The sequence below is a fragment of the Urocitellus parryii genome, chromosome 12 (genome assembly GCF_045843805.1).
Source record: "Urocitellus parryii isolate mUroPar1 chromosome 12, mUroPar1.hap1, whole genome shotgun sequence".
NCBI lineage: Eukaryota > Metazoa > Chordata > Mammalia > Rodentia > Sciuridae > Urocitellus > Urocitellus parryii.
In genome coordinates, this window is record NC_135542.1 from 84,693,723 (window position 1) to 84,705,637 (window position 11,915).

An 11,915-nucleotide genomic window follows, 5' to 3' on the forward strand; every position below is an offset into this window, starting at 1 on the left:
TCACCAGAATACTGTTCTCCCAGGTGTCTTCAAGATTAATGTCCTCTATTCCTCCAAAGCATAGTTAAATCTTACCTTTTTCAGTTGAGGCTTGGTTTAGGTAGTTAGCCAAATATGCTAACCACAGTTTTTGATTGCATCCATATAGATATTATTGAGATCCTAACAAAGTTCTGTCTTTTATTAAGGTATATCCTAAATACATCTATGCATGACCTTGCTCAGCAAATCTGATCAGTAGATCAAAAAAGACAATAAGCCTGATTGGACCTTAGGTTGGATGAAGTAGAATTCAAGATTTCCTCCTTCTGGGAAAATCAAACATCCTACTCTATCCTGTACAATTCTTAGTCTCACTGAAGCTCATTGGCTGTATTCCCCCAAATCAAATAAACCTATGAGGTAGAAATAACAATAATAATTGCCATTATTATATATTAATGCTAAAAGTCATGTTGATAACAACAATACAATAGCTTATAAGAAAGATAATTTTATTTTATTTTATTTGTACAGGGGATTGAATCTAGGGTGCTTAGCCACTGAGCAACATCCCCAGTCCTTTTTTATATTTTATTTAGTGACAAGGTCTCGCTGAGTTGCTGAGTGTCTTTCTAATCTGCTGAAGCTGGCTTTGAACTCTGGATCCTCCTGCCTCAGCCTCCCAAGTTGCTTGAATTATAGGCATGTGCCACCGTGCCCAGCCCAAGGAGAATTTTTTTTTGTGTGAGGTATTTCTGTAAACCTCACAACAGTGCTGTGGAGTCAGTGCTATTATTATCTAATTTTTCCGAGGAGGAAACTGAGGCACATAGATCTTCAGTAAACTGCTCAAGTTCTCATAGCTAATAGATGATGGAGCCACAATTTAAACTCCGTTATTGTGATTCCAGAGTTCATCATGTTTGCATTTTTAGATGATAAAAAGAATAACAACAACAACAAAAACAACACACACACACACAAACCCAACAACTCATCTCAAACCAGCTTATGTCAAAAGTGGAACTTATTCCCCACTCCAACCCATCAATCCCTGGGTGGCTCTTGCCAAGCTTGAACCAAGCCCTAATGGATCAGGATTTGGTGCTTCTCTTCTCATCTCAGCTTCATTCTCAGGCTGTCTGTGTGTGTGTGTATGTGTGTGTGTGTGTGTGTGTGTGTGTGTGTGTGTGCTGACTCTGGCAACACCAGATCTAGGTCATTATCAGCTTCAAGTTTAAAGAGAGAGAAAATCTTCTGACAGTTCCAACAGAGGCCATCAGGGCAGAGTCTCCACGAGCCCAGCTGGGCGATGGACTGACACCTGAACGTTTCACTGTGGTGCCAGGATAAGACGTACTGATTAGCAGATCTCGGTCCTGTGGCAACCTGTCCAGCTAAGGGTTGGGGATGGTGTTGAGTTTGCCACACCAGAACTGTGGAAATAAAATCCCCTGGTCTAATTTACACTGAGTGACTTAGCCTTTTCCCAGATGGGTGGCGTTTCCTTCGTTTTGGATCACTTAAAACCACCACTTAAAATTAATGGGGTGCCATTCTAAGCAGGAAGATGGATTTGGACAAAGAACAATTTTGAATGGCCACAATAGGTAGGTACTTGCCTGTTTTGTTTGCTAACGTTTGTTCTTGCTGTTTTTCTTTCTTTCTTTTTTAACAAACGAGGAACCTAGGATTCATGAAGACCAAACGATCTGCCTGAGATCACAGACCTACACAGCAATGGGACTAGGATTTGAATTCCAAAGCTTGTGTCATGCTGCCATAAAAAAGATCCACGTCAAAATGACCCAAATGTCAGGTGGCAGGCCGATTTTGGAGACTGGAGGCTGCCTGGTGCTCTATCTATTCACATCACCTCCCCTTTCTGCCTTTGGGCTCAACACCGAGCATTTCCAACCCCGGGACCACTCAGACAACTTGCAGAAGTAAAGATCTGGGAAGTGGCTAGTTGGTGGTGTGTGGAGCTTCCTGGAAATAGCCAGCTCAGACCTCAAGGAACCTTGTTTCTCAGGACCAGTCATGCTCATTTGAGGCTATTCCTCAGCTTTGGGCAATTATTTCTCATTCCAGAAATTCCCCATTTGTATTTACACAGAGTGATTTAGCCTTTTCACAGCCAGATCATTTCCTTATTTTTGGATCTGTTGAAAAACCTCTCCAGCCCCCAAGGCCTCCCAAAGAGCTGGTCTGGAATCCAGGACTTAGCTCAGGATGGAGTGTCTATATCTTCACATGCAAGGAGGATTGGAAGCCACCTAGCAAAAATCTGAAGAATTTTAAACCAATTCACCTGTTCTTCCTTCTTCTTCTTCTTTTTTTTTTTGCACTGGGGATTGAAACCAGGGGCATTTAACCACTGAGCCACGTCCCTGACCTTTTTTTGTATTTTATTTAAAGACAGGATCTCACTGAGTTGCTTAGGGCTTCGCTATGTTGTGGAGACTGTCTTTGAACTTACTTAGCTGAGGCTGGCTTTGAACTTGTGATCCTCCTGCCTCAGCCCCCACAAGCCACTGGGATTACAGACATGTGCCACCATGCCCTGCTTCTCCTTCCTTTCTAAAAGCTCTCTGTTCTTAATTTGTTCAGCTTATAGTCATCACCAGTTATTAAGCATCTATTAGAAGTCAAACATTTTGTGAAGGATTTAAAAGAAGAGAGGGTATGATCTTGGTAAGATGTTAATAATTTACTTTCCAAAAATTCAGGATAGACAGAGAATATGAAATTTGTGCTATTAGGGTTTAAGCAATAACGTGGAGGGTAGTAGATTTTGCCAAAAATGCTCCATCAGGGTGTGGCCAGCTCCATTCTAATGAGGAAGTTCAGACAGCTACTGTAAGCACCAATGCTGTCCACATTGCAGTCCATCCTGTTTGGTACCTTATTTATGCTTAGCATAGTGAATGTCGGAAAAGGGTTTTATTAGTGAAAGTCACAGTTAGTAGCTTGTATGATGAATATAGGCACTCCCTTGGGTGAAACTGAAGGTAGTTGAAAAGTGTGAATGTGATAAAATATTTTAGAGCCACTTGCCTAACTGGTAAAAGAATTTAGGAATGGCTGGGGATGTGGCTCAAGCGGTAGCGCGCTCGCCTGGCATGCGTGCGGCCCGGGTTCGATCCTCAGCACCACATACCAACAAAGATGTTGTGTCCGCCGAGAACTAAAAAATAAATAAATATTTAAAAAAAAAAAAAAAAGAATTTAGGAAGTCTGTGGCCTGCACCCTTAGGGAAAATACCAGAGACTTGGTCTCTAAATATACCTAAATTAGGCCATTGGTTTAGGACCATGTTTGGTTGCTTAATGCCACTCATCAGGGTAACAGGATCTCATTTCTGGAATGTTGTCAAGTCTGTTTCAGATAAACCCTTCTTACAAGGTGTTGGTCAAGATACTTCAAAGGATAGAGAGCTTGGACTTCATGGGGCATATACACGGAGCTTTATAAACTGTCTTGGTTTGCTTGTTCATAAGATTTTTATTTTTATTTTTTTTAAAGAGAGAGAATTTTTTTTAATATTTATTTTTTAGTTTTCAGCGGACACAACATCTTTGTTGGTATGTGGTGCTGAGGATCGAACCCGGGCAGCACGCATGCCAGGCGAGCGTGCTACCGCTTGAGCCACATCCCCAGCCCTTTTTTTTTATTTTTAAATTTATATGTGGCAAGATTTGGCTTGAGATTCCCCTTCGATGTCTTGGGACAGGGAGTGTGTGGGACTTGGCTGATCCTCACCCATTTCCAACATCTGCAGCGGCTCCTGTTTGCGCCAATTAGATTCAATGTTACATAAACCAGAATGGGCTCAAGTCTGTCCTCCATAATTTCCTCCCCTCAGAGAATCTGCAGTTTATCTAGAAAGATTAGCAGCTGGAATTACATTTGGGAAAAAACCCCACACCTCTGAGACGACCACCCAGGCTGCATACAATACACCAGGAAGAACTGGAAGACTTCAGGAAGGGCAGGAAAGGATTGGCAGGGATTTATTTTCTTTATCCCCCTTTATTTTTGTCAGGTTAATTGAGGTGTCAAACTCCCTGATGTCAGACCACAGTTTGATGAGCCTTGACAGATGTGTATGTTAGAATATGCCGATTACCCATAGAAGTTTCTTTCTTCCCATTCAGTCCTTCCCCACCCCTCCCCTGCTGGCCCCTCATCTGGTTCTATCATACAAATTAATCATGCAATTTTAAACCTTTTGAGTCTGGCTTCTTTTGCTAGGTATAATGGATTTGAGATTTGAGTTCACTCCTTTTTACTGTTGAGTAGTGACTCCCTGATGGATATGGCACAATTTTTTTTTTTAGTGTTTTGCCAGCCGATAGACAGGTGGGTTCTTTCCAGTTATGAATATCCATATGGACACTTTGTATGGATATATGCTTTCATTTTTTATTGAGTAAATATCTAGGAGCAGAAGCTCTAGGATGTATGATAAGTGTATATTTAAATTGATAAGAATTTTTTGAATTTATAATTATTTGAATTTATAAGAAAGAGCCTAATTGATTTTTAAAAAAATATTTTATTTTTTTTAGTTGTAGTTGGACACAATACCTTTATTCTATTTATTTATTTATTTTTATGTGGTGCTGAGGATCCAACCCAGGGCCTCACATGTGCTAGGTAAGCGCCCTACCGCTGAGCCACAACCCCAGCCTACCTTATTGATTTTTTAAGGTATCTGTTCTCCCACCAGCAAGTATGAGAGTTCCAGGCACTCCACATCCTTATCGATTTTAGAATTAATCAATCTTTTTAATTTTAACCATTTTAATGGATGTGTATAGTGGCTTCTCGTTATTGCTCTTATTTGCATCTCCCTAATGACTAATGCATCTTTGCAAATGCTTATTTTCATTTATGAAGAATTTATGCAAAATATTTGCCCATTTTTTTTTCTTGTTGTGTTATAAGAGAATTTGATGTGTACCCTGGATACAAGCCTTTTGTCAGATATTTATTTTGCAGATATTTTTTGCTGGTTTCTAGCTACTTTAATTAATTGTCTTTGTTGGTTTGTTTTGTTTCTGTGTCTTTTCAAAAGTAAAATTAAAAAATTTTGGTGATGCTCAATGTGTCCATTTTGTTGTATGTCCAATTTAAGAAGATCTCACCTAACCCAAGACTGCAAGATTTTATCCTAGTAGTTTTGGAGTTTCATCTCTTCCGTGTAGGGCTATGATCCAATGTGTTTTACTTTTTGTATATGGTGTGAGGTAAGGGTTGAGGATTTTTTTTCCCCCTAGCTCCATTTGTTAGGGCTCAGTAGCTGTTGTTAAGTGATGATTGACTTAGTAAAGATTTATTTGAGGAAAACAACTGTGGGACAGTAAGGAAGAGAGATATGGAGGGAAGGAATCAATTTGAATCCACTCTGATACAATGAAGAGTGCTTTATCAAGCAAGCTACCAGAATGTGCAACTGAAGCTTATTCTCATTTGGGAATTTTGCAGAGTATAATAGAAAACACTTCATAACAGAAAAATAGAATAGAATAGGAAACATATTCCTATTCTATCCAAGAGATGAGGGAGCACCAACTCCCATCAGCCATTCACTCAGGGCTGCTCCTTCCTGGTGGGTGTTAATTATCTGGAAGAGTGGGTCCAGTAGGCAATACAAACCCACAGGCAAAGGGATGCAGGTTGGCAGTTGGAAGTTGGGCAGCTGCCCTGAAAAGGGGGTGAGGGTGGGCGTGGCTTGGAGAGCTTCTGCCAGATCAGTTATTACACCTTTCTCTGAATGCAAGCCTGTGCGGGGACCCCTTCTATCATAGAAGCATCACATGACAGCGACATGTTTGTATCAGAGTGGGTTCAAATTGATTCCAGGTTTAAGATGAATGTGAAAATTTTAAAAAAATGAATTTGAATAATTATTGCTTAAAAACTCATCTCTTCTGCTTGAATGTAGGCTTTAGGAGGGCAGAGGCTATGTCTTTATCTGATCCCTGTTTTATACCTGGCTGCAGGGTGGTGCCTGGCACATAACAGAAACTCAGTAATTTTTTTTTTTTTGAGTGAATTGACATAAGAAGACAATGTTGGATATTGTTGGATGCGTCAATGTTGGGAAAATCTGAATGTGTACAACATGAAAAGCAATTTTTATAAAAGCCTGATGACTTATCTTTATAGCTCCAAAATGTCATTGTAGTTTAGGAATATATTACTGTGTGACAAACAAATTGATTTGCTTGTAAAATTATTAATTGGTATTTGTGGAGACCTTATAAAATGCTGGAGGAGTTTTTCCTCCTTTTTCTTTTGTAACTCAAAAAAGTCTGAAGGAGAAAGAAAAAGCTGATTTTTCAGTTTTTTTTTTTTCCCCTTTCCCAACACTCTGAGGTTTCTGCGAGCTATTAAAATGGGGCCAAAGAATCCCTGGCTTGAATTTCGTCTTTCCTTGGGGGCAGAAGTTCCCCCATTCAGGCCTCCAAGGTCTTTCCAGCTTGCAATCTTCAAACAAGGGCTGACTAACCCAGAAATGGTCCTTTTTTGTTGACCAACTCCAAACACATATGTTCTTTCATGGTAGGGTTTTTTTTTTTTTTTTTTAAAGCTACACAGTTTCCATTTGGAAGAGAGGAATATTATTTTCAGAAGATACTGGGGAGGGTCCGAAACCTTTGCTTCAACATGTGGAGTCTACACCCTGGGTTTCTGTGGGGAACTGTGCATGTTTCTTTTCTTCTTTCTTCCCTCCCTCTACGTTTTTAATCTTTCTTCTAGTTTCTTCTGTTCTTTGGCTAAACATTTTTATGGGATAGTTTTTACAATGGGGAAGGATAAGACTTTTTTTGTTGTTGAAAGAACATTTCAGTCTGATGGCATCCAGTCAGAATAAGGGAATGAAACTTGGGAATTCAGTTTTCTCAAACTAAACAGATACTTCCCTCCCTCCGTTTCACGTGTTTTGAAATCTGGTGTGTTCATGTGCAAAGCCACAGAGAGTTGAGCTAGATTAACTGAGTGATTCTAATCAGGAAAAAATGAATTGGAACTAATATTAAAATAGTCAATTATTAAGTCTCCTTCTCCCTCCACAAAAGACAATGATATGTGGCTCACCTTCCCCACCCCCTTCTACCTGGATGCTGCCAGAAACCCGCTTTTGTTCAATGGGATCCGTGGTTGAAATGATTATGTTGTCAATGAGAGTGAGGAGAAGGGTTTGAAATTAAAAAAAAAAAAATGTTTCATGTGGTAGATCAGAAGCTGACCAATAAAATATTGCAACATTTATACCAACCAACCCTATGGTTATGGTTGCAACTGTAGATAATTATGTCTCATTTTCATTTCATTTATTTTTAAAGAGCTCAGAGATTTTTTCTTTCAGCTGAAAACAGTAGAGGGCATTTCATGGATGACTTGGGGAGGGCCAGAGGATGAATGACAATGGAGCTGCCTTGGCATAGTCATTCAGGATGAACCCTTAAGTCCATGGCAGCTGAGCATAGAACTGACCCCTGCTCAGAAACAGACACAGTCTGAAGAGTCTAAGAAAACTCAATTCTATATATGTACCTCTTAGCTATTTATAGAAAAGACAATAATTTTTTTTCTTTTCTTTTTTCATTACAGTATTAGGGATTAAACCCAGGGATGTAGCTCTACCCCTGAGCTACATCCCCAGCAAGCCTCCCCTTTTTAATTTTGAGATAAGTTCTTGCTAAATTGCTGAGGCTGGCCTCCAGCTTGCAATCCTCCTGCCTCAGCCTCTTGAGTGGCTGGAATTACAGCATGTACCATCACACCTGGCTAAAAACACCATAATTTCTATAAACCTGAATGTGTAAACAGAAAATAAATCCAGCATGAAGAGAGAAAGAACATTCTCCTCTTGTCTGTCCATTGGGGCCTCCCCAATGGGACCTCTAACTCTTTTTCCTATCCTACTTACCACTTTTCTCCTTCACAAAACCATTTCTCAAGTAGATAGCTCTCCACTGGTGTTCTTCAATTAATGGAAAAATGCTCTTAGTCTTGAATTTTAGAAAGATATTTTGTGAATGTTGCATATTTGAATCCATATGGCATCTTTACTCTCAATAATTCAGAATATTCCTAATTTATTTTTTAAATTTTATTTTTTATTCTTATTTGTTATATATGACAGCAGAATGCATTACCTAATTTAACCAAATTACCTAATTTAACCAAAGCACGGACTTCATCACGAGATATCTTGGACCATGAACATGAGGACTCCAAAACCAAGGGAAAACCTCAGTAAGCCCTCTAGATGTAACCTGCTTTTCCTGCTCTCAGCTCACCCCCAGTCACCTCAGTCCACAAACCCTATCCTTGGGGAGGCAGATTTGAGACTTGTTTTTCCATATCCATACATGGTCACTTCATGAATAAACTATCTCTTTTGCAAATGTGGTTTTTCAGTAATTGGCATTCTGTACATTGGGCAAAACAGGCCTGGTTTGGTAATAACTATGCCCCTGGAGGGCAGATACACAAAATAGAAAGAGCTTGGGTCCTAAACCAAGGTGCCATGGTGTCAGCCCTAGAATTGTTTATACTCAGTTTTGTAAAAGGAGAATTACATTCTATCTTATTTAAACTGGGATGGTTTTGAATCTCTTTTGGAGCACCCAAATCTGGGTCTTATACTGAAGAATTTCATTTTTATTATTCTTTTTTTTTTTGTATCAGGGATTGAACCCAGGGGCACTTAACTGCTGAGTCACATCCCTTGCCCTTTTTGTTTGTTTGTTTGTTTGTTTGTTTACTTTGAGACAAGGCCTCACTAAGTTGCTGAGGCTGGCTTTGAACTTGTGATCCTCCTGCCTCAGCCTCCTAATGCCACTGTATTTCATTCTTTAACACTGCAGAATTTCATTAAGCATATCTCTTTGCTGAAAAGGTAAACTAGGGAAATTTTTGCTTTCTCTGGACAGATGGAGTCCAAAGTGCTTCCCCAAAGATGCTTCAAATTCTCATTTTGTGAGAGTACTGGAGGGGCTGGACCCTGAACTTAAAAAGTCAGACTGTCTTTGTGGGATCCTCAGGGCTGGAGGGGAGGAGGGCAACAAATTACTAGCAGGAGGAAGACAAGCAGGTTCCAGGCAACAGGACTTGAAGGCAGCCTGATCAACTGAACAGATGCATCTGAAGGCAGAGTGGTCCTCAAAGCAGTCGTGGAGTTGTGACTTTGTCCAGGGGAGAGTAACCTCACTAAGCTCTCTTACAGTCTATCTGGCCTCCAAAACACTGCAGGAATTCCAGGGGAAAGGGTGGCCAGTCTCCGCAGCAACCTCCACCAGGCTCCTCTCCGGCTGAGGCCATTAAACCTCTGATTTATTGAATCACCTTTGCTCTGATGTCCCGTTCACCACGCCATCTCCTTCTGCAATTCGGTTTCACACCTGGATCTCTGACAGTGAAAATGCTGATCCTAGAGATTTGGGGCGTTTCTGGTCTTTGTGATGTGGATGGCTCTTGGCAAATAGAGTAACGGCAGGTCAGGATTTGGCTTCCCCAGCTGCTGGCCCAGAGAGTGAATAATGCCCATCATGCCGGCACAGGTGATTTGGGCTCAGGTGGAGTTCTGTTTCTCTTTGTAACTTAACACAGTCACATTTGGATGTTGGCCTCCGGCTGGGTGCATTTCAGTAGCATGAGACCTTCTTTCAGCCCTGGTAACTCTTCTGTGAATGTCTGTGACCACTGATTGATGAAAAACTCACCTTATAGTCCCCGTCCGGCAGGAATCTCTTGGATCAATGACTGCTTGCTTTTTATTTATTTTTTATTTTGGTACCAGGAATTGAACAGAGAGGTGCTTCACTACTGAGCCACATCCCCATCCCATTTTATTTTTTTATTTTGAGACAGGGTCTAGTTAAGTTGCTTACAGCCTTGCTAAGTTGCTGAGGCTGGCTTTGAACTTGTGATCTCTGCTTTCTATTTTTAAAGAGTGATTTGTTGCAAGGGCAACTTTACCCCTAAACATGTTCTCTGAGTTATATTCAACAGAAGGACGGGTCCTTACTGATACTGGTCTTGAAAATCTGGATCGGGTCTTCATTCCCTGGGTGTTCAGGATTAAACACCTGAGAAATGCCGAGGCAAGAGTAGAAGGCACACATTTTTTTTTTTCAACATTTTAAATGATTTTTATTTTTTAAATTTTTTTATTTGTTCTAATTAGCTACACATGACAGTAGAATGCATTTTGACATACCAGACATAAATGGAGTATCACTTCTCATTCTTCTGGTTGTACATGATTTAGAGTCACACCAGTCATGTAATCATATATGCACATAGGGTAATAATGTCTGATTCATTCCACTATCATTCCTACCCCGGACTGTCTCTCCCCCCTTCATTCCCCTCTGTCTAATCCAAAGTACCTCTATTCTTCTCTAGTGAATTAGCATCTGCATGTCAGAGAAAATATTTGGTCTTTGGTTCTTTGGGATTGGCTTATTTCGAGAAAGCAAATTTTATTTAAGAGACAGAAGAGAGAGGGGTGGGTGAGACTCTCCTCTAGACAGAAGCCTGCTGCCCATGGGAGGGGGGGTGTCTTGCATTTTTATAGATCTCAGGTTTCTTCCTATCTTGCCTACAGTGACCAAAAGGCAGGAAAAGAGCTATCCAGGGGGTAATTGCTTGTGTTGAAGAATGCAATCCTTCCCCTCCCCCGGAGGAGTTAGCAACTGGTTGATGGGGAAGTGCGGTCTACCCATTTCCTTTTCTTTGATAATCAGCTACACATCCTTTGCCTGGGTCTCATTACCATATGTCTTTCCCCCTTCCACTCAAAGCAGCCTATTAGAGTGCAAGGATACTTTCCATTCAGGACAAAATGCTGAATCTTCTCTAATTCCTAATGAGAAAGGTCGACCTTTGCCAAGCAACATATTCCTTCTTAACCCCATGGGGTCACTCCCCTGGGAGGAGGCTGTTGTAAACCTCAGGGGACCCACTTCTCTTGCCAGCTGCTTGTGCTGGCGAGATGAGCTGGGTTCAAAGGAGCTGGCTGCAACACTGCACTAAGAAAATGGCAAAGAAATCATGCAACACACGGACATGAGTTTCTCAGATTGAGGGTGGGACCGCTCTTCGACCTTAGGGTCAGCTTCCACACCGGACTGTGATGGAAAGAGAGACAGCACAAACTTGGAATCTCTTTATTTTATAGGAGGGACACCCAAAGGAGCTTTGATGGAACGTTTTTCATCACATAAGGCAGGGGATAGAGTATCGAAAGGTGAAGTCTTGCTTTATGATGTCTTGTGGTCAGCAGATTGATTGACATTTTGGCAAGTCACACCCATCTCATGTGCTGTGTGGGATAACAGGCAGATGGAGAGGAAAGATGCACTTGTGTCGCACAGCCCAATCAGCATGCAACGTCAGACCTGTCCTCTCATATAGCTCCAATAACTCCAATGCGCATAACTCACACACATTTACCCTTGATTTTAGGCCAAATTTGCAGTTTTTTTTTTTTTTTTTTTTGTGTGTGTGTGTGTGTGTGTGTGTGGTGCTGGGGTTTGAACCCAGGGCCTTGTGCATGTGAGGCAAGCACTCTACCAACTGAGCTATATCACCAGCCCCAAATTTGCAGTTTTAATATGATTGGTGGTTAATTTTTTTTAAAAGCTTTTAATTTTTCTAGTCACAAGTAAGTAGAGTCAGTTTTATTTTGGAGAATAGAAAGCTCTGTATTTTCAACTTGAAATAAAATAGAATGATGAGTTGGGGAATAATTTCGTTGAATGAAACCAAGCAGGTTTCAGAGACAGATTCTTACCTGAGTTCGTGATATAGAACTTCATCTTTCTGAGCGGTGAGCTATCCATCTGTTAAAAAGGGGACCTGAGGAAGAATTAAAGACCATTTGTAAAGTAGCAGCCTAGGCCTGAGAGAG

General features: G+C 40.8%; 1 non-coding gene across 1 annotated transcript; it reads right to left on the reverse strand.

Moving 5' to 3' along the window:
• Positions 1 to 11,522: 11,522 nt before the first annotated feature.
• On the reverse strand, positions 11,523 to 11,596 carry Trnav-cac (transfer RNA valine (anticodon CAC)). The gene has a single exon. It is a non-coding gene; the product is annotated as a tRNA-Val (tRNA).
• Between the last annotated feature and the right edge of the window lie 319 nt (positions 11,597 to 11,915).